We start from the raw sequence: 21,540 nt of genomic DNA on the forward strand, positions 1-21,540 counted from the left end.
CATTAGTCAGAAAATATGTATTTTCTTTCCGGGGTGATAAATTGAATTGAAAACTTTTGTTCCGTTATAAATAATAAAATATAAATGCACAATTAATTTTTCCTCTTCTATATAGAAAATTGTAAAATTATTAAATATACATAAACTAATTTTTTTTAAATTAAATTTTTAAAAAATAATTAATTATCTAATAATATATATATTTTTCTAAAAATAGATTAAACAGAAATTTTAATTAATTATTATAAACCAAGGATTAATATAACAAAAATTTAGAAAAAAATTTTAATTTATTTTATATATTTATTTTTATTTATTTTTAAAAAAAAAATTTTAAATGTAGTTTTAGAAAAATATTATAGATGAATCTCATATATTGGTATAACTGTTATTGTAAATAAATAAATAAACAAAAAATATAATGATAAAAATAAAGTGATTGCAAATGAGGGTGAATGTATTTGTGAATGTCTGAAAATGGAAGAAGATATACCATTTGCGGTGCGGGTAATTTGAATTCCTAAAATGGGGTCTCTATAGCTTGCAAATGTGTGAGAATATGTTTATTTTCCAAAAAGGGATGGGCGATGAGAGAGAGGAAAATGTATGAACATTGGTAGTAGTTTAAGCGAAACGAGGGCATAAATTTGTATGCCATCGATAAATTGTTTCTTCTTCTTCTACATTCTTCAATGTTTGTATATGTGTCTCTCTCAATCTTTAGAGTTTGTTTCTTTTTTTTCCCTTGTTCTAATTTCTTCTTTTTTCTTTTATTTCTTATTATTTTTATTTTTTATTATATATTTTTTATGTTACGAAAATTTTTAATTGTTATAAAAAAACGGTTTTTTTATATACATAAAAATTAATTCTTATATTGATTCGTATATACCGTTTTTACCCACTCAGGTATTTTTATACATTTAATAATCACCAATATCATCATGTAATGTTTTATTACACAACTATATATATATATATATATATGAAAAAATTTTATATATATATTAAAAAAGAAGAGGGGACATTTTTTTCATTATTAAAAATTTATGCCCAAGCTTTATTCGCATACCTATATCCTTTTTTGAAGATGAAAAAGGTAGCGAAGGTGAAATATTCCGTATGGATCATCATCAGCATCGTAGTGTGATTATCGATGATGCTTTGAATATATCTCATAATACTTATATATGCCCAAGGGCGTAATTAATTCTTCATTACTTTAGTCTCATGAGGGATACGCCTTTTTCGCACCCGTCGCTCTTCCGTTATATTTTAAAATTCCGTTATACGATCTCTTACTTGTAAAGGCTTTTCTTCTTTTTTTTTCTCTCTCTATATTATGCATATCAGAGCCACCTATTGTTTGAATTATTATATGCCATGATCTGAAGTCCATTAGTTTTTTAATATTGAATTGTGCTTTTTTATTTTTATATTTATGTGTAAAAATTGATAGAACATATTTTTTTGTGTAAATTAATTGGTGTTTCTAATCAATTGTAGCTTCAATATTTAATAATTTAATTGTAGCTTCAGAAATTAAAATTGTCGGTCAATTTTAGCTTCAATACTTTTTGTCATCATTGATTTGAATCTTCAATACTTTTTATTACAATGTAATAATTGTAGCTTCAATACTTTTTAATATAATTAATTTGCAGCTTTTATACTTTTTATTATATCTCAATTGTGGCTTCAATACTTTTAACCATCATTAATTTGTATCTTCATTACTTTTTATTACTATGCAGTAATTGTAGCTTTAATACTTTTGACCATAATTAATTTGTAGCTTCATTATTGATCAATTGCAGTTGCATCTTCAATACTTTTTGGTAGTATTCAATTGTAGCTTTAATACTTTTTGTTATCATTCAACTGGATCTTCATTAATTAATTCTATCCATCAGTTGTATATTCCAAATATTATTTGATGCCATTTAATTGTATTTTCAATACTTTTCGTTATCATTTAATTGTAGCTTCAATACTTTTCGTTATCATTTAATTGTAGCTTCAATACTTTTCGTTGTTATTTAATTGTATTTTCAATACTTTTCGTTATCATTTAATTGTAGCTTCAATACTTTTCGTTATCATTTAATTGTAGCTTCAATACTTTTCGTTGTCATTTAATTGTAGCTTCAATACTTTTCGTTGTCATTCAATTGTAGCTTCAATACCTTCCGTTATCATTTAATTGTAGCTTCAATACTTTTCGTTGTCATTCAATTGTAGCTTCAATACCTTCCGTTATCATTTAATTGTAGCTTTAATACTTTTCGTTGTCATTCAATTGTAGCTTCAATACTTTTCGTTATTATTTAATTGTAGCTTCAATACTTTTCGTTATCATTCAACTAGAGCTTCGCTAATTAATACTATCTATCACTTGTATTTTATTTTTTGTTGTTATCATTCAGTTGTAGCTTTAATACTTTTTCTGTATCATCAATCAATTGTAGCTTCAATATTTTAGTCATTTTTTAATTGTAGCTTCTGACAGTATTAATGATGATGATACAGAAAAAGGAAAAAAAAAGCTTAATAAATACAGAGCAAGTTACCAAAGCAATAAATCTCCATTCCTATATAAATAAATTACAACTCCGGTCGGTAACCTCGCGATCTTTGGGTATCTCAATTTCGATCGATGGATCATTATATATATATATGTATATATATATATATATATATATATATATATATTTATAATCGGCAGTGAATCGATCAGAATAGCATCCCTACTAACGAATAGAATAGCCATAGGACTCGCTGACGGTATGGACTTCCTAGATCAGAGCACAGCTGGTCCATGAAGAAGGCCAATTAAGGACTTTTATATATATATATATATATATATATATATATATATATATGTATGTGTGAGGAACGAAAGCTTTAGCACGAGGCAGATAATCGTTGAACACCTGAGAGCCACAAACACCTATAAACGAGTTACAAAACAACCTCTCAAGAAATAAACGCGACCTTGTATCACTAAGTTCGCACTTTATTTATCCCAAGTGTAATCTTCCATTTATGGGGTACATCCTAGAACCATTCTGGTCACCTACTTACATCAATGGTTGTTTATACAAAACTTTCTCGCACCCTGCTTATATATATAAAACCTCGTATATATATATATGTGGCGCAACAAATTCAATTCAAATTCAGAAGCGAACAATATAGGCGCGCATGAGAGTTGGGTTCGGCGTTAGATTCTTACACAATCTTTTACCCCCAATGCTATGCATAATAATCGTATATATATACCTAGTTAGGAGCGCGTTAGCTTTTGCAGTTTATTCACAAGTTACCAAGTGATAAACAGGATGCTGCGGGAGACTTTTGCTGCTTCTGGTGTATATATAAAAGCAAAACTTGTGCAAAAGAGAGGCATTTTCATCACTGGCAGCTCAATGGTTTTGCACAACAAGGCGCGGATGTCGTGAGAGAGCAGAATTCACGATATTCTATACACTTATTCATATATACATACATGTACATACGTCTTTTTAAACGACATGCTCTCTAACACTTATATATATATATATATATACACAATCTGTGGACGTCAATAAACAAAAAGACCGATACGATATTTATTACCATTTGAGAATCATTCATTTTCCAAAAATTTCACTTTCCTTTATAAACTCAAGCTTTATCAACATCAGATATCGATCTTATTCAATAAACAATCTTCCATTATATTTTATATACATATATTGGTAAACATTATATTTTCCAAACAATTGAATTTTTTTTGTAATGCAATTGCAAAAAAAAAAACATAAGGTGATTGTAAAAGCTAAAAAACTGGTGGTCGAATCAATCATTGTAGATCCGTTTCGAAACTCGTTCATTTGTATAAATATACCTTATTGCAAACTCATCCTGATTGTCGATCTTGATTCTCGGCCGATTTCATCAAACTACACTCGCAGGCCGTCCAAGACAATCATAATATAAAGTCCTGATATATATATTTCACTCATATACATATACATAGTGAGATCATTTTAATTACAATTCTTTTTTTCCTATTTTATTTATTCTTAATAAATAAAATTATTTATCAATTACTATACTGAAAAAAAATTATTTGACTCAAATAATTGACTATTGTCACAGCAATCATATCAACCGGTACCATACTAACCTGTACCATAGTAATTGGTACCATAGTAATTGGTACCATAGGAACTAACTGGTACCATAGTAACTAGTACCAGAGTAATTGCTACCATAATAACTAATTGGTACCATAGGAACTAATCGGTACCATGGTAACTGGTACCAAAGTAACTGGTACCAACTTAATTGGTACCATAGTAACTAAATAGCACCAATTAAATTGGTACCATAGTAACTGGTACCACAGTAACTAAATGGCCCTAACGTAACTGGTACCACAGTAATTGGTACCATAGTAATTGGTACCATAGTAACTGGTACCATAGTAACTGGTACCATAGTAATTGCTACCATAATAACTAATTGGTACCATAGGAATTAATCGGTACCATAGTAACTGGTACCATAGTAATTACTACCATAGTAATTGGTCCCATATTAACTAATTGGTACCGTAGTAACTAGTACCATAGTAATTGCTACCATAGTAACTAATTGGTACCATAGTAACTAGTACCAGAGTATTTGCTACCATAGTAATTGGTACCATAGTAACTAATTGGTACCATAGTAACTAGTACCATAGTAATTGCTACCATAGTAACTAATTGGTACCATAGTAACTAGTACCAGAGTATTTGCTACCATAGTAATTGGTACCATAGTAACTAATTGGTACCATAGTAACTAGTACCATAGTAATTGCTACCATAGTAACTAATTGGTACCATAGTAACTAAATGGCCCTAACGTAACTGGTACCAAAGTAACTGGTACCAACTTAATTGGTACCATAGTAACTAAATGGAACCAACGTAACTGATACCATAGTAACTGGTACCACAGTAACTAAATGGCCCTAACGTAACTGATACCAAAGTAATTGGTACCATAGTAACCGTTACCATAGTAACTAAATGGCACCAACGTAACTGGTACCATAGTAACCAGTACCATAGTAATTGCTACCATAGTAACTAATTGTTACCATAGTAACTGGTACCATAGTAACCAGTAACATAGTAACTTGTACCACAGTAACTAAATGGCATTAACGTAACTGGTACCGAAGTTACTGGTACTAACCTAACTGGTAGCATAGTAAATGGTATCATGGTAGAGGTACCACCTTAGAGGCAAAAAAATTTAGATTATGTTAATGGTTCACTCTTCATTAGATACAAAATAGAAACTGATTTTGATTTTTTACATGAACTTTACATTCAATCAGTGAAAAATAAAAATATGTAAAACATTTTTTTGGTATTCACGATTCATAGAGGTTTATTTTTTGAGTACATGTCATTTGCACGTACGTTTTGCTCTGGATTGTGGCTTTCTTTTTTCATCTTCTTCTTTATTTATTTTTTTTTTATTTTATTTTTTTGATGTTCCGGCATATATACCTGCTTCTCAAATACATTGCTGTTGTTATCTCGACCATTAGTCTCCTTGTCACAGCTCTAACAAACGACTCTTGTAACATGGCCTGAATGTACGGTTGTTTCGGTCAGATCTCAAAAATATGTAGGAAGAATGAACTATACTCATGTGAAATTTGGAAACTACGTACAGGACCGTGTTTCTCATATACAAGTATATATATATATATATTTTTTTTTGTGTCCATATGTATATTTAGAAATAAAATAGTTATCGCGTACAATCTTTCATAAATCAATGAAATGATCATATTCATCTTAATTAATCACGTTTATTTTATTAGTTGCTAATGTCACTGTTAGTGTTAAAGTGATATTATCATTTTTTTAGAGCCTTTTTTGATCAGTTACATTTTTTTGGGAGAGGGAACAAAAAAGAATTTGTGTTTAAATTGTTGCATAATCATTTGGTCTTAAAAATATTAATTTACAACAAAATAAAATTTCCCCTGTACCAAAAAAATGGTACATTTTTTTTTTTTTTTTGAAGCAGAAGTAAAAAATAATTTGTGCTCAGGTATATATTTTAAAACCCAAAGAATTGCATAACAGAAAACGAAAGAACACAAGTTATAAATAAAGGATATCCCAATAAAAAGTTTGCGTAGTTGTAAGTCATGATTTGCATTTGCATTGTATCATAAATATTGTACACACGAACAATAAGTATCGTATACAAGTTAAATTCTTTTTTTTTTCTTTTTGGAAAAAAAGAAAAAGAAAACAAAAAATTTTCTCATGATAAGTGCTACTAAAATTCTGATTCTTATCACCTATCGTAAATTTTCATTGAATTGCGCGCGCTAGTAAAGTTTTTGGTTTCTTGAAGTATATTATTATGAAACATTTGAAGTCCGTTATTGGAAAAGTTGAAATTGTTAAAATTTTAAATTGCTTGAAAGACGAATTAAAGTCTTAAATAATTTGTTCAAATAACAATTTTATTATTGGATGAACAATTTTATAATATAACTTTTATATCTCAATTTGATTTTTTTTTTCACCGCAAATCTAGGAATAAATCATTTTGACATTGTGCCGTTGTAAGAACGCCTTTTTCTTTCTTTCTCTCAACATCGCATTATTATCGCAAATATTTTTATACTGATGAGCACCTGCATGTTTCCTCTGTGTTGGTTTTATGGCCTCCCGTAAAACATTCGACGACTTTCTGTCAAACACCCTTTCTAATTCTTATAAATATATAAGAAAACACATACACAAACAATTTGACACATACGAGAGACCTATCATAAAATTGTCGAATAATTTAATTAGCATCTGTGCGTATAAAAAAAAAAAAAAAATTTTATAAATGAAAATTATTAGCCATTTTTCTCAACAGAAAAACAATAATTATTTTTTTTGTAAATTATTGTTAGAATTATTATTAATAATGAATATAATTTACATGATATATTTGTCTCAGAGACAATTAAATATTTATTTGTTTCAATCAAATATTTATTTGATAAAAAATTTATTAGCGCTAAATAAAATTTTATTTGGATTAAATAAAAGTTTTATTAGCGCTGAATAAATTTTTATTTGTGCTAAAATAAATTTTTTTTATTTGAAACAACAAGTTATTAGGCTATGAAGCAAATATATTTTTATTTGATTCAAATAAATTTTATGTTTGTCAAATAAAATATTTCTCTGGATGTAAAATAATGCCATACAATGGAAAAACATACGTAAGTGACATATACATATGTCAGTTACGTATGTTTTTCCTTTGTAAGACAGGATAAAAGTCAAAAGAAATTTTTCTTCTTTAATAGAGAGTTAAATAAAATTTCATTTGTCAAAAAATAAATCTAAGAAATTTTGAAATAGAGAAAATGATTTCCTGCTTTAGATTAAATCGTCAACCGGAATTTTAAAGGTCTTTTTAGAAAAATGAGCCCTACAAAATCCCACCGTAAGAAAAAAAGAGAAAGAGAAAGAAAAGAAAGAGAGATCATTTTAATCTCCCATTAACATATAAATGGATTCTTCAGAAAACAGGACATTTTTGTAAACCGATTTACTATATTTTTCGTGTCAGTTGTTTTAGAATTAATTTTTTTTTTTCTAATTCGTATCACACACTTTGTATTAAATATATAAATTCGAAAGTAAAACATCTGCATATTGAATTAATATATTAAGAATTAATTATAAATAATTCTAAAAAATAATTATGAATAATTATAACTTATAAGAAATAGTTATGAATAATTATAATTTATAAGAAATAATTATGAATAATTATAAAAAAATAATAATTTGGTACCGGAAAAAAATTATTTTGTGTCACCTTGTCGTGAGTGAATTTATTTTTCTTTTTTTTTTAATTTTAAATGAAATTACTTTTAAATTTTGATTATTAGCCGTCTTCACTTCCACGCACGATGTTTTAGTTATTATAAACCTTTTCGGTCATTTAAACATGATGAGAGTTGTCATCCTTATATACAGTAATAAAGACCCGTAACTTTTTTTTTATGTATATGTAACTCCTGTGTCTCAAGTAAAATTTAATCGTTTCCGGCATGTCAACTGCGTGAAAAAAAAATCCTTTACTCTTTACCGCGTTCCGACACCGAGGGAGTTATGAAATGTGATACTAAGAATTTTTTAGAATTTTTTTTGAAAATTTAAGTAGATTTAATGCTGAAAAACTTAAAATTTTTAACAATAAAATTAAATTGTTTTAGAAAAAAATTAATATAAATATAAATACATTAATGAATCAGAAATATTTATAAATTAATAAATATTAATGAATTAAAAATAATTAATAAATTAATTGTTTTTTTTTAATAATAAATAAATTTTATTTATTTTTTAAATAGAAAAGAGGAATTAAATTTTATCCAAATTAGAAATAAAGAATGCTGACCAAAAAAAAGTACCGTATGTACATAATAACATTATCAAAACGGCAATAAATGAAATTTACCTTTTGAGTGTTGGTCACACTTTTTTTTATAATAATTAGTTCTTTTAATAACTATCAATAAAATTTCCATTAACGGTCAATGCAATTTAATAGGTATCAAAGGTTTCATTAAAAGTCATTTTTTATTTATTTTTTTTTTTGTTGAGCCAGTGTTTAAATCGTTTCCGGCATATGAACAACGGCGCATACAAGAGATGATCCCAACGACTTTAACAGAGATTGCGGACACCAGGGAGGACACGGTGCATGATTTAGTTAGCTCGTTATATGGGTCTATATGACGCACTGAAAAAGTATACAATAAAAAAAATAGAGGACTAAGGGAAAGAGTTATAAAAAAAAAAATAAAAAAAAAAAAACACTTATAATACTAAGGCGCGACGTTCTCCGTGACGACGTCGACACTCAGCAAATTACAAAAATTTATCCTCGACCTTCGAAATATTTTAGTGGTAACAACTAGTTTAAATTTTTTAATAAAAAAAATTTTTTTTATAAACAAATTCATTTTTTATAAACAAATTAATTTTTTTTTCTTTAAACTGGATTTTTTTTTATTTTTATAGACCAGGTGTGTAAAAAAAATAAACAAAAAAATAGAAAAACATTAATTTGTTTACAAAAATTGTTATTTTTTATTAACAAATTAATTTTTTTATTTTTTTTTATTTTAAGATACCAGGTGTGTAAAAAAAAATTTTTAAAAAATAGATAAAATTAATTTATTTACAAAAATTCTTATTTTTCATGAACAAATATATATATTTTTAATTGTAAACCGTATTTTTTTATTTTTCTTTATTTTTACTTTCGAAGTATGTAAAAATAAAATTAAAAAATTAAAAAAAATAAATATGTTTATAAAAAATTGTTATTTTCTATAAATAATTTAATTTTTTTTAACTTTAAACAAGATTTTTTTATTTTTATATACCAGGTGTGTAAAAATAAAATGAAAAAATAGGAAAAAATTAATTTGTTTACAAAAATTTGTTATTTTTTATAAACAAATTATTTTTTTAAAATTTAAAACCGTATTTTTTATTTTTTCATTATTTTTACTTACGAGGTATGTAAAAGTAAAATTAAAAAATTTAAAAAAAATTAATTTGTTTATAAAAAATTGTTATTTTCTATAAATAATTAATTTTTTTAACTTTAAACAAGATTTTTTTATTTTTATATACCAGGTGTGTAAAAATAAAATGAAAAAAATAGAAAAAAATTAATTTGTTTACAAAAATTTGTTATTTTTTATAAACAAATTAATTTTTTTTAAATTTAAAACCGTATTTTTTTATTTTTTTTTATTTTAACATAGCAGGTGTGTAAGAATAAAATAAAAAAAATAGAAAAAAATAAAAAAAATTAATTTGTTTACAAAAATTTGTTATTTTTTATAAACAAATTAATTTTTTAAAAATTTAAAACCGTATTTTTTATTTTCTTTTTTTAATTTTTACGTACTATGTGTGTAAAAATAAAATAAAAAAAATTAATTAGTTTACAAAAATTTGTTATTTTTTATAAACAAATTAATTTTTTAAAAATTTAAAACCGTATTTTTTTATTTTAACATATCAGGTGTGTGTAAGAATAAAATAAAAAAAATAGAAAAAAAAAATTAGTTTGTTTCCAAAAATTGTTAATTTTTATAAACAAATTAATTTTTAAAAAATTTTAAACCGTATTTTTTATTTTTTTTTAATTTTTACGTACGAGGTGTGTGAAAATAAAATAAAAAAAAATTAAAAAAATTAATTTGTTTATAAAAAAATTTTTTTTTTCATATAAAATTTTTTAAAAAAATTGTATATGTACATACGCCGAAGAATCTCATCGCGTTAAGTGTAATTCCGTTCCGTAAGACCGCCATCAGGTAAAAAGAATAACAAAATATATATATATAGAAAAGAAAGGAGATAGAGCAGTATCGTGAGGTCGCATCTCCATGACAAATACTGGCAGGACCACGCGCGGATGCTGATCCTATCTTAGCCCTACCCTTGCAGATAAATGGACCCACGTGTATTGTATGTGTGGTTTTATATACATATATATATAGACTCTGCCTAGTTGAATGTATATATCTCGTTGAAGACCAAGGGAATTCTGTCACAACTAAGACAGTTCAACTTTACTTTGTATTAAAATTCAAACCCACCTCAATTCGTCATACCGTTTGCGGTCCAATTAACATTTGTCAGTGACGCATTCATTTTTTTTCATCAATCGCTGAAATTTTCAGCATCATTCCGTTATTATTAATGATTGTCATTGGCTGGTCCAATTGCTGTATAAATAAAAATAAAAAAAAAAAAAAAAAAAACAGTAAAACCTCATATAGTGTCGAGGAACAGGGACCGTTATTCTCAGTTAGCGTCGAAATTTAAGCCACGCCCCTATAGTTTATGTCAGGTTCGTATCTTGCGAAAAAAAACATTGGGCAAAAATTTTTATTTTTTGAAAATAAAAAATGAGGTTTAGAAAAAGAGGTCTATAATATATTTTTTTTCTAGCTTTTTAATGAAGAGTTATAAGTTGACTAATTTGTAATTTTTGTGCGCATATACAATATATTTTTTTCGGCGATTTTGATCGCACGAATCCTCAAGAGAATTCGCGTTTCGATAGAGACATTAGCCATGCTCCTTGTTCTTATGCTTGAGGCTCTTTTGTGTTTTATCATCTCTCTCTCTCTCTTTTTTTTTTTTTTTGTTTCTTGAGTGTGAAACAAAAGTGCGACTAAATCGCAGCCATGATTGTCGTATATATATATATATACGTCACGCTACAACAATTTAACGAAAATTCGATTTAAGTCACCGTTGCAATACGATGAGAGAGTGATCTGAGAAAGTAAGGAGTCAAAAAAAAATCAAGATTTGCACTAGCAAACTAAGGGATTCGCTTTAATAAAATTTCATACACATTTTACACTTGCGGGTATTAGTGAAAATAATTCATTCGGTTGTTAAGCTGTGAAAACGGATACTGGATGAAAAAGAAAGGAGTTTTTTTTTTTTTTTTTGATAAATAAATTTTTTTCCCCTCGATACCTTAACAATCTTATTTTACAGATAAATTTAATTTACATGTGTTTCAATTTTATTTCGTAGTTTTTATCAATTGCAGTTTTTTAATAATAGAAATATTAATTTTTTTTTCTATGATAATTTTTTACTCAACGACATTTGTATAATTTGTAACAAGAAAACGAATTTTGAAATGTAATATATATTTCTATTTTAATTTAAGGGTAAAAAAAAAATTTTGTTCTTAATTTAAATAATTAATGGTTTTTACCACTAATTATATATACGAAAGTTAAGCGAAACTACTAGCTGATTTAAATATTTAATTATATAGTTACTGCAAATGAATTCCTCTTTTTTAATTAACATGTGTATAATCTGATAAAGCATACAAAATAATTATAATACTAAAGGGAACAATATAATCGCTAATCAGATTAAATTTTTTGTTCTTAAAAAAAAAAAAAAAAATTAAAAAATAGACACACTCGACTGTACTTCCATGACGAGTATATAATATAAAATATATAATATATAGAGTGCCGGAAGAAGAGGGGGGTGTGAAATAATTCGGGAGCCAAAATCGCTTTGAGAGTCAGGGAATATTATGTATTATATATAATATATGAAATGTATGAAACTGTGCGAACAGAGATTTTAATCTTTTAAGAGAAAGAGAGAGAGAGAGAGAAGATAAAGGATATCAAGAGTCGTGCGAGGTGTTGGCTTCGTCGCACGCCCATTTTTTTTTTTTTTTTTAATACTACCTCCAATATCGGGGCACTTCCTTTTCAACAAAACGCCGTGTGAATGCGTTCACTATAATGAAAAACAAGGATCAAGAAATGGAGCTCGATCTTGTATTGTTATAAATACCTCAACAACTGGATGGATATTTGAATCCAACATGGCAAAATTTATGAATGGCGAGAGTGATGTTTGTTTTGAGTACAGGTTCGTTCTTTTGTTTCACATCGCAGACACATGTTTTTCTCTTGACGATCCAAAAAATGAATTAATTCCTTCGAAAAACCGTTTATTTTTATTTTTATATTTATTTATTTAAATTTTTAAATTTATTTAAATTAATTATTTTATTTATTTAAATTAATTAATTTATTTATTTAAATTAATTAATTTATTTCAATTTTTTAATTTATAATTGTAATCATTTCTTTCTCCAAAAAAATAGTTTTTTAATTTTTATATTTGTTTATTTAAATTTTTTAATTTATTTAAATTAATTATTTTATTTATTTAAATTAATTTATTTATTTCAATTTTTTAATTTATAATTGTAATCATTTCTTTCTCCGGAAAAACGTTTTTTGATTTTTATATTTATTTAATTTAATTTAATTTATTTATAAATAAATAAATTTTCGCTTCTTATTAGTTTAGTTTAATTTGATTTGTTACTTTTTTTATTTTTTATTATCCATTTTTGAAGTTTTTTTGTCAATTTATTTTCTTTGTCATTCAATTTTTTACAATGATTGTCAATTTTTTTGAAAAAATGTTTTTCTTTTTCACAATCACTACATTTTTTATTTTTTTAAATAATTTATAATTGACTGCAAGAAATATGATTTATTGCAAAGTCTATTACGTATATATATTTTATTGTGTGAGATAATTATTATTTACCAGTTGATTATGGTGGGTGAAATATAATCAACTCTAGATTGTCAATAACCTCGCGGATATATAAATATATGTATATATATATGAAAGGGTTTTATATTATTGACCATTGCCCATAAGTCTGCTATTCATCGTGTCAGTAGGTGGATTATTATTTATCGACTATTCCTATCTAGACGATTGTGATTTACCTTTTTGACACAAAAACGAAGAAATAATATTATTTATAAATCAGAAAATATCATTTATTATAAATTATTTCAAAGACTAAAAAAATAATTTAACATAATAAAAATTATTATGTTAAATAATAACAATAATAATAATAATAATAATAATAATAATAATTTTTTATAATAAATAAATATGAATACTAACAGTAATTATAATAATTATTATAATTATATTAATTAAAGGAATATTAATTATTATTAATATTATTATTATTAATTAATTATTATTATTATTTATTATTATTTATTATTATACTAATAATAACAATAATTTAGTATAACAATAATTAAATAATTTTTAATTAAAAAAATAGCATAATTAAAAATTTCTGCGCATAATGTGTGACAGTAAAAAAGAGTTAAGAATGAAAAAGAATTTTCTCTCAAGTCTGAAAATTTATTGTGAAATTCTGGGAAAAATGATTGCAGAGAAAAATAAAAGGGACAGATACAAATATAAATTGTCGTTTAAAATGTGACTTACAGATTGGATTGCATTGTTTCACGTATATGTTACGTGATGAGAGCGTTACATAAATTGTAATAGCACACACATATATATATATATATATATATATAAATAAAATATACGATAATGGCAAACTTATAATGGTAAATTTTCTCAAAGACTATTTCTTTGTTTATTTTTTTAATTTTTTTATTTTGTTTGTTAGTTTGGTATTTTTTTTTTTATTTATTTCATGATTCGAGCGCAGACATTATTGCAAACTTGTTTCAACTTTATTTCTACTGTAAAGTAGATTTACCGCGAGATGCCAATTACATTTAGACGGCGAATGAACTTCTATATAGCATTCTCTTCCGTTTTTACCATTGCTACGCTCCCTCATCAGGTTTTCTCTATCCGTTATTGCGTTAAGTGATAGAATTTGATCTTGTTAGTGGAAACACTCATTGCGAGAGCAAAAAAGAAAGAAAACTCGAACACACTTGATTTTTCTTGCAAAAATAATACGGTCTTGTTTCTTTCATCATTAATTTTTTATTTATTATTTATATATTTATTTTAATTTTTTTTTATTTTATATTTTTTTATATTTTGGATTTTTAACATTATTTTTAATTAAAAAATTAATTAATTACACTGGAACTCGAGTTATTGAGACACACATACAGAACTGTCTCAATAACAACGGTTCCACTGTATTTTTAATTTTTTTTATCTTACTCAAATAATTAATATCAAGAATTATTATTTTTATGACAAATTTGAATGTTTAGAAAAGTATATTAGAAAAAATACACTGGAACTCGTGTTATTGAGACGGATTGTCATTGACGTTATTGATATCCAGATTGTCTTAATAACAAAGGTTTCAGTGTAACCTTAATTTAAAATTTTAATGAAATTAAATAAAATAAAGAATTATCAATTACACTAAAACTTGAGTTATTGAGACGGATTGCTACTGACGTTTCTGATACCCGGATTGACTCAATAACAAAGGTTTCAGTGTAACCTTAATTTAAAATTTTAATGAAATTAAATAAAATAAAGAATTATCAATTACACTAGAACTTGAGTTATTGAGACGGATTGTTATTGACGTTTCTGATACCCGGATTGTCTCAATAACAAAGGTTCCAGTGTAACATTAATTTATAATTATTATACAATATTTTAAAATTAAGAAATTTATTTTTTATTATTAGAAAAACTTTTTAATGACAAGTTTAAAAACTTGCTTAAAATTTAAAGAATTTTTTGTTTGTTTTCAAAAATCCGAAGCGAAAGAATGCTTTGAACGTGAGATAAATTTATCGCTACGTAAGTTTCGTTTAAACTCTCGTATAATTAATGTTGTGTGAGGATATTAAAAATGGAAATATATGGAATATCCGTGTAATATACTTATTTACTTGTGTCGTGTGTTGATTTTTATTTTTTTTTTCTCGAAATATTGCAAAAGGGAACCCCCGCAAACTGTGGGTCAGCTTTCATCGTGACGTCATCAGATGAGCATTTCATGTGAAGCGACTCATCGTCATATATATATATATACAAAATCCTTGTCTTGTAGAATTTGCTTGAACATGATTATCCTCTGGTTGAAAACGGCAATTCAAAAACCAGTCAAGGACATATACCTCCTTGGGGAGGAAAACAAGAATAAGGTCCCGTGAGAGATGCTCTTGATTCCCTCCCCCCTGTGGACCATTTTACAGATCGTTCAATCTGTTAAAATTCTTTTACTTTATTTCCTTCTTTTTTTATCTCTCTCTCTAAAAAAAAAAAAAATTTGTCACATATTAGACACATTTTCTCACTTGTTGAATATAAAATTTGACAAGAAACACTTTTACCTGACACATAATCCTGTGAGGAATGTTTTGACGTTTAAATTTTTTTAAAAAAGGATTTTGGTAACACCCTTTTTTGACACTGTCGAAAAAAAAGAAACGAAAATCCTGCTTCTTTAGATCTCATCTATTTTTTCTTCTTGGAAAAAAATTTTCAAATTTCGTCACAAATATTTTAAGCCAATTTTTTTATTTATTTTTACATTTTTTTTTAAGACGAAATTCGTAAACATTGAGAGACAAGGAAAAATCGCGTATGGATCACTAAAATATAAATAAATAAGTAAATAAATAAATAAAAAAAATAAAGGAACAGGACCGTATGTCTCTTGAAACCGATGTTCTGAAATGGCAGATAATTAATCGCAGTAGTCTTTATGGGCCATTTTATATATCAGAGGACTTGGAAAACTTGAAAAAAAGTGCCCTAACTCGTGTCGAGTAAATACAACAGGTTATAAAAAGCGAGAGACAGCTCGTAAAGTTGATTTAGGAGACAAGCACCTGAGGTTGTTTTATACTACATATATATATACACACGTTTAGAATCTGAACACTCTTTACAATAAAGATACGTTTACAGATAATTAAATGCTACAGATAAAATTAAATGGTACCAGATAAACAGATTTAACGTCCATCAAAATCGGAACATCCGAAAATGTTAACATAAACATTAAATTAGTATTGTGTACGTGAAAAACGAATCATTAGAATTGATTTATTAGTATTCATAAGTTAGTATTAATTTTGGTGATAATTTCAGTAATTTTACTACTAATTTTACTATTAATTTAGGTAATAAATTTTACTATTAATTTTACTATTAATTTAGGTAATAAATTCTATTATTAATATTACTACTCATTTTACTATTAATTTAACTACTAATTTCACTTCTAATTTTACTACTAATTTACTAAATTTACTACTAATTTTACTCTTAATTTTACTATTAATTTTATTACTAATTTTACTACTAATTTTACTGCTAATTTACTATTAATTTTACTACTAATTTTACTACTAATTTTACTGCTAATTTTATTACTAATTTTACTATTAATTTTATTACTAATTTTACTATTAATTTCGGTCGTAAATTCTAGTACTAAAGGGTCGTCCATAAATTACGTAAGACTTTCATCTGGTCATTTGAACCCCCCCCCCATTCCCCCCTAAAAGTCTTACGTAATTTATGGACGGCCCCTAACTTTACTGCCAATTTACTATTAATTTTACTACTAATTTACTATTAATTTTATTACTCACTTTACTACTAATTTTACTACTAATTTTTCTATTAAATTTACAACTAATTTTACTATTAATTTCGGTCGTAAATTCTAGTACTTATTTTACTGCTAATTTACTATTAATTTTACTACTAATTTACTATTAATTTTAGTACTAATTTTACTTTTAATTTTACTTTTAATTTTACTATTAATTTTACTACTAATTTTACTCTTAATTTTACTATTAATTTTATTACTAATTTACTATTAATTTTACTACTAATGTACTATTAATTTTACTACTAATTTACTATTAATTTTACTACTAATTTACTACTAATTTTACTTTTAAATTTACAACTAATTTTACTATTAATTTCGGTCGTAAATTCTAGTACTAATTTTACTGCTAATTTACTATTAATTTTACTACTAATGTACTATTAATTTTACTACTAATTTACTATTAATTTTACTACTAATTTACTACTAATTTTACTACTAATTTTACTATTAAATTTACAACTAATTTTACTATTAATTTCGGTCGTAAATTTTAGTACTAATTTTACTGCTAATTTACTATTAATTTTATTACTAATTTACTATTAATTTTACTACTAATTTGCTATTAATTTTACTTGTAATTTACTACTAACTTTACTACTAATTTACTACTAATTTTGGAGATAAATTTTAATACTAATTTTAGTACTAATTTTACTATTAATTTATTAGTATTAATAAATCAGTATTAGTAGTAATAAATTTTAATTTAAAAAAAATTTGTCTTAAAAAAGATTTATAATAATTTTGAAATAATTTTAAAATAATTTAACATTAAAAATTTTACATACATTTTAAGTCGAATGCAATTATATTTTAAACAACTCTCGGACGTTGTATGTTATATATATAGTAAAACACAATATATTGAACAAGAAAAGAAATTAAATTTTGGCTTTTAACAAAGTACATTGCTTGTTGGATGATTACTCAGAGAAAGAAGTAAATATTGTCGTGTCTGACGGGTCACTTGTTCTTGTCAATAGCAATAAGAGAGGGTGTTTGTCATTTTTTGGGTTGTCGCGTCGCGCTCCGAGAAAGATCTCTCCGGGGCACCTTATATTTTTTATTTTATTTTTTTTATATATATAAGAGAGCCGCGGCCAGGGATGAGAAGTGATTTATAAGAGTTTTGAGAGAAGGGACAAATGCAAATTTCTATTTTTTGTCTTCTTTTTTAACCATTCAGCGTTTGTTCCCATTGTCTTATATATGACTATTTATCTTGGTCACAAAAAATAAAAAATGTTTCTCGCACTTCTTATTATTGTCAAAAAACTGATTAAGAAAAAATCCTTTTTTAGGTATCTTATTTGGTATTGAAAAAATTTTTCCTTTTGTGTAAATAATTCTTTCATTTAAAAAAAATATATTTTTTTAAATTATTAATAATGAATTATATATAATGTATATATAATATTAATTAATATTAATGAATAATTAAATATTATTCAGTCTTTTAATTTATTTACCTAATTAAGGACAAAAAAAAACATACAGAAAGTAAAGAAATGAAAAATACAAAAAAAATAACATTAAGGAACAATCGACAAAGAGAAATGAGAAAGCAAAGTAAAAAAAAAATGAGAGGAATTCACATAAGGCCGAATGAGCATTCCGCAGTCTTGTCAACGTAAATCTACATTGCGAATGGAGATTCTAAATCTTTTGGGGTCTTGTGATTACTTTGTGGTTTGCTTCTATTGTCTTCGTTAATTTGTTTCTCGCGACATTGCTGATGCGAGTAACGCGAACATTTGCCATTTGTATCAGTCAGCAGCAATATTCATGGAATTTATTAAAATTAAACATTTTAACAAAAGAAACATTGAAATGAGAATATAATGAAATATTTTTTTACAATAATTTATTAGTGTGGTAAAAAAAATTAGTATAATACAAATGACGAAGTCAGTTGAAACTAAATTATTATTTAAATTATTTATATAATTAAATAATAATTTTTAATTAATTTTTTTTGTTTTGTTTCTGTCAATAACAAATTGAAAAACTATTGAAACTGACAGAAAAAAAGGCATTCGTTTTATCTTTAATCTCTTCTAGATGTTTGGGAATAAATTCTCATTTCATTTTTTCAAAAGTTTTCGTTTTCGTTTTTTTTTTTGTTGATATAAATTTGACATATGTGTGACATAATAAAATCTCATGCTTTCTCTTATTGGATTTTACATTCAAGAATATACAAAACTCGCATCTTATGCGTGTATATACATATATTGAAGAAAATTGACTATGCATGTGCTTAACGGTAGCCTGTTCTATCTTCCGCATCGCTGAATTGTATATATGATACACATTTTTCTTCATAGCTTGTCTCATTTGTTTATAACTAAAAGATCGTCACAGTAGATGATTGCTTGTGATGACTACCTTTTATAGACGTAAATATTTTTATTTTTTTATAATCGTTTTGAATACTTGATATTTTTCTTTTCTTATATTCCAATAAGGTATTGAGAGAGGACACAAACTCATTCTTTACATTATCATCTCAATCTTAAAAGTTGGTCCCAACTGTCATTAGGGACTTAACTGTCACATTCTGCAGTTTAGATTTACTCAGGTTATACGTGAGATTGGCTCGCTTTTATATATATATATATATATATATATATATATATATCGAAAACCCGTTGACAAGTCGTGATATCCTGATTCACGACATTTATAAATTTATATCGATTTTATCGGTCCTTCAATTTGGACGTAACTTGACGACAGGATACGTTAATTAGTTACAATATTTAAATTCCTTTCTTCCTTTGAATATTTTAGGTATTTTAATATTGTATTTAAAAAATATTTAAAGAATATTTTTAAAAAAATTTTACCTGTTAAAAACAAATTTTCTTCTTGTAAAGAAAATTTGTAGTTATTTTTTCTTTAATTTAATTTACTTTTCCAATTTTAGATATTTATAGAACGAAAAAAACGCTATGTAGCGCTCCTCTAGCGGTGGCGTCTTCAACTAAAAACACTCCCCCTAGTGATGGCGTCCTCAACTAATTTTTTTAAGATATATATTTATGAATGTTATATTATAATATAACATTTATAATTATAAATTATAATATTATATATACATAATTTAATATAACATTTATAATTATAAATTATAATATTCTATATACATATTTTAATATAACATTTATAATTATATACTAAAAAAATTAGTTGAGGACGCCATCACTAGGGGGAGTGTTTTAGTTAAAGACGCCACCGACAGGGGGAAAGCTACATAGCGTTTTTTTTCTTTCATAAATATCTAAAATTGGAAAAAATAAATTAAATTAAACAAAAAAATAATTTCCAGATAACGATAATTCAGTGTTAAGAGATTGGTTTTTTCAAATAAATTTTACATATTTTTTTCGGTCCCGAATTTCAAAAGAAATTATTATTATTATTATTATTGGCATTGACAATAGATGTTTACACGAAAATATATCGGATTAACGAAGGTATAGAGACACGCAATATAATTTTGCAGTTTGTGTATTTGAATAATTCTGACTCTCAAGAATATTGCGTTCAACCGGTATTAAAACTGAGGATTATGCTCTCGGACGCGATCGTCGTTGTTGTACTCGTTGCAGATGCTCGCCCCGACTGTTCTATAATTTTATAGTGCTTACTTTTATCCAGCCCTTAATTAATGGCCCATAAATTATGGGCGACGAGTCGTTAATGGCAAATACAGACTCGCGATTATATACATATATATATACATTCTCTTTCTCCATTCTCAGAGATCGGATAATTTTTTTTCTCTCTCTCTTTCTATATATATATAATCGGGTTGGCATATACCAAGGCAATCTTCCCATAACATCTAAACTCGCGTAACTGACCACGCTACGCATTTATGTATTCTGTGTTGTTACATGCTCGATATAAGTGATTATATTTGCGCGACAAGTGCTTAGTACTCGGTAAAAGGGCAAACACTGTGAACTACTATCGTCAAAACGATACATTTTGTCATTGACAAAAAAAAAGAAAATGCGAGAGTATCATGGAATCTCACAATTCATCTCACTATATGTACGTTTTATTTCGTCGAAATCGTATTTCTATATCGAGGTATATTTTTATTCCTTCTAATTCGCTCGTTTATTTCATTCAATTACTGTTCTAAGATGTTCAATAAAACGTGAATCATACTCTCGATCAATATAAATTATAGGAGATTTTTCTTTTTTTGCTTTAAAATACCTTTGATTTAACAAAGAAAAAGGAATAAAAAGAATAATAATGATAAATAAAGTAAGAAATGAAGTCAAAGAAACTTTTAATGGTAATCGATGTATTCTATTCACGTTCTGAGAATTTTATATTTATATATATATATATATATATATATATATATATATATATTATTATATTTTTATATTAATAATATTTTTTTTTACTAATTTTTAAATTTTGTGCGCTTTAGTTAAGGAC

This window comes from Leptopilina boulardi, unplaced genomic scaffold, assembly GCF_019393585.1.
Source record: "Leptopilina boulardi isolate dan_hultmark-lab unplaced genomic scaffold, ZJU_Lbou_2.1 LbouV2_278, whole genome shotgun sequence".
NCBI lineage: Eukaryota > Metazoa > Arthropoda > Insecta > Hymenoptera > Figitidae > Leptopilina > Leptopilina boulardi.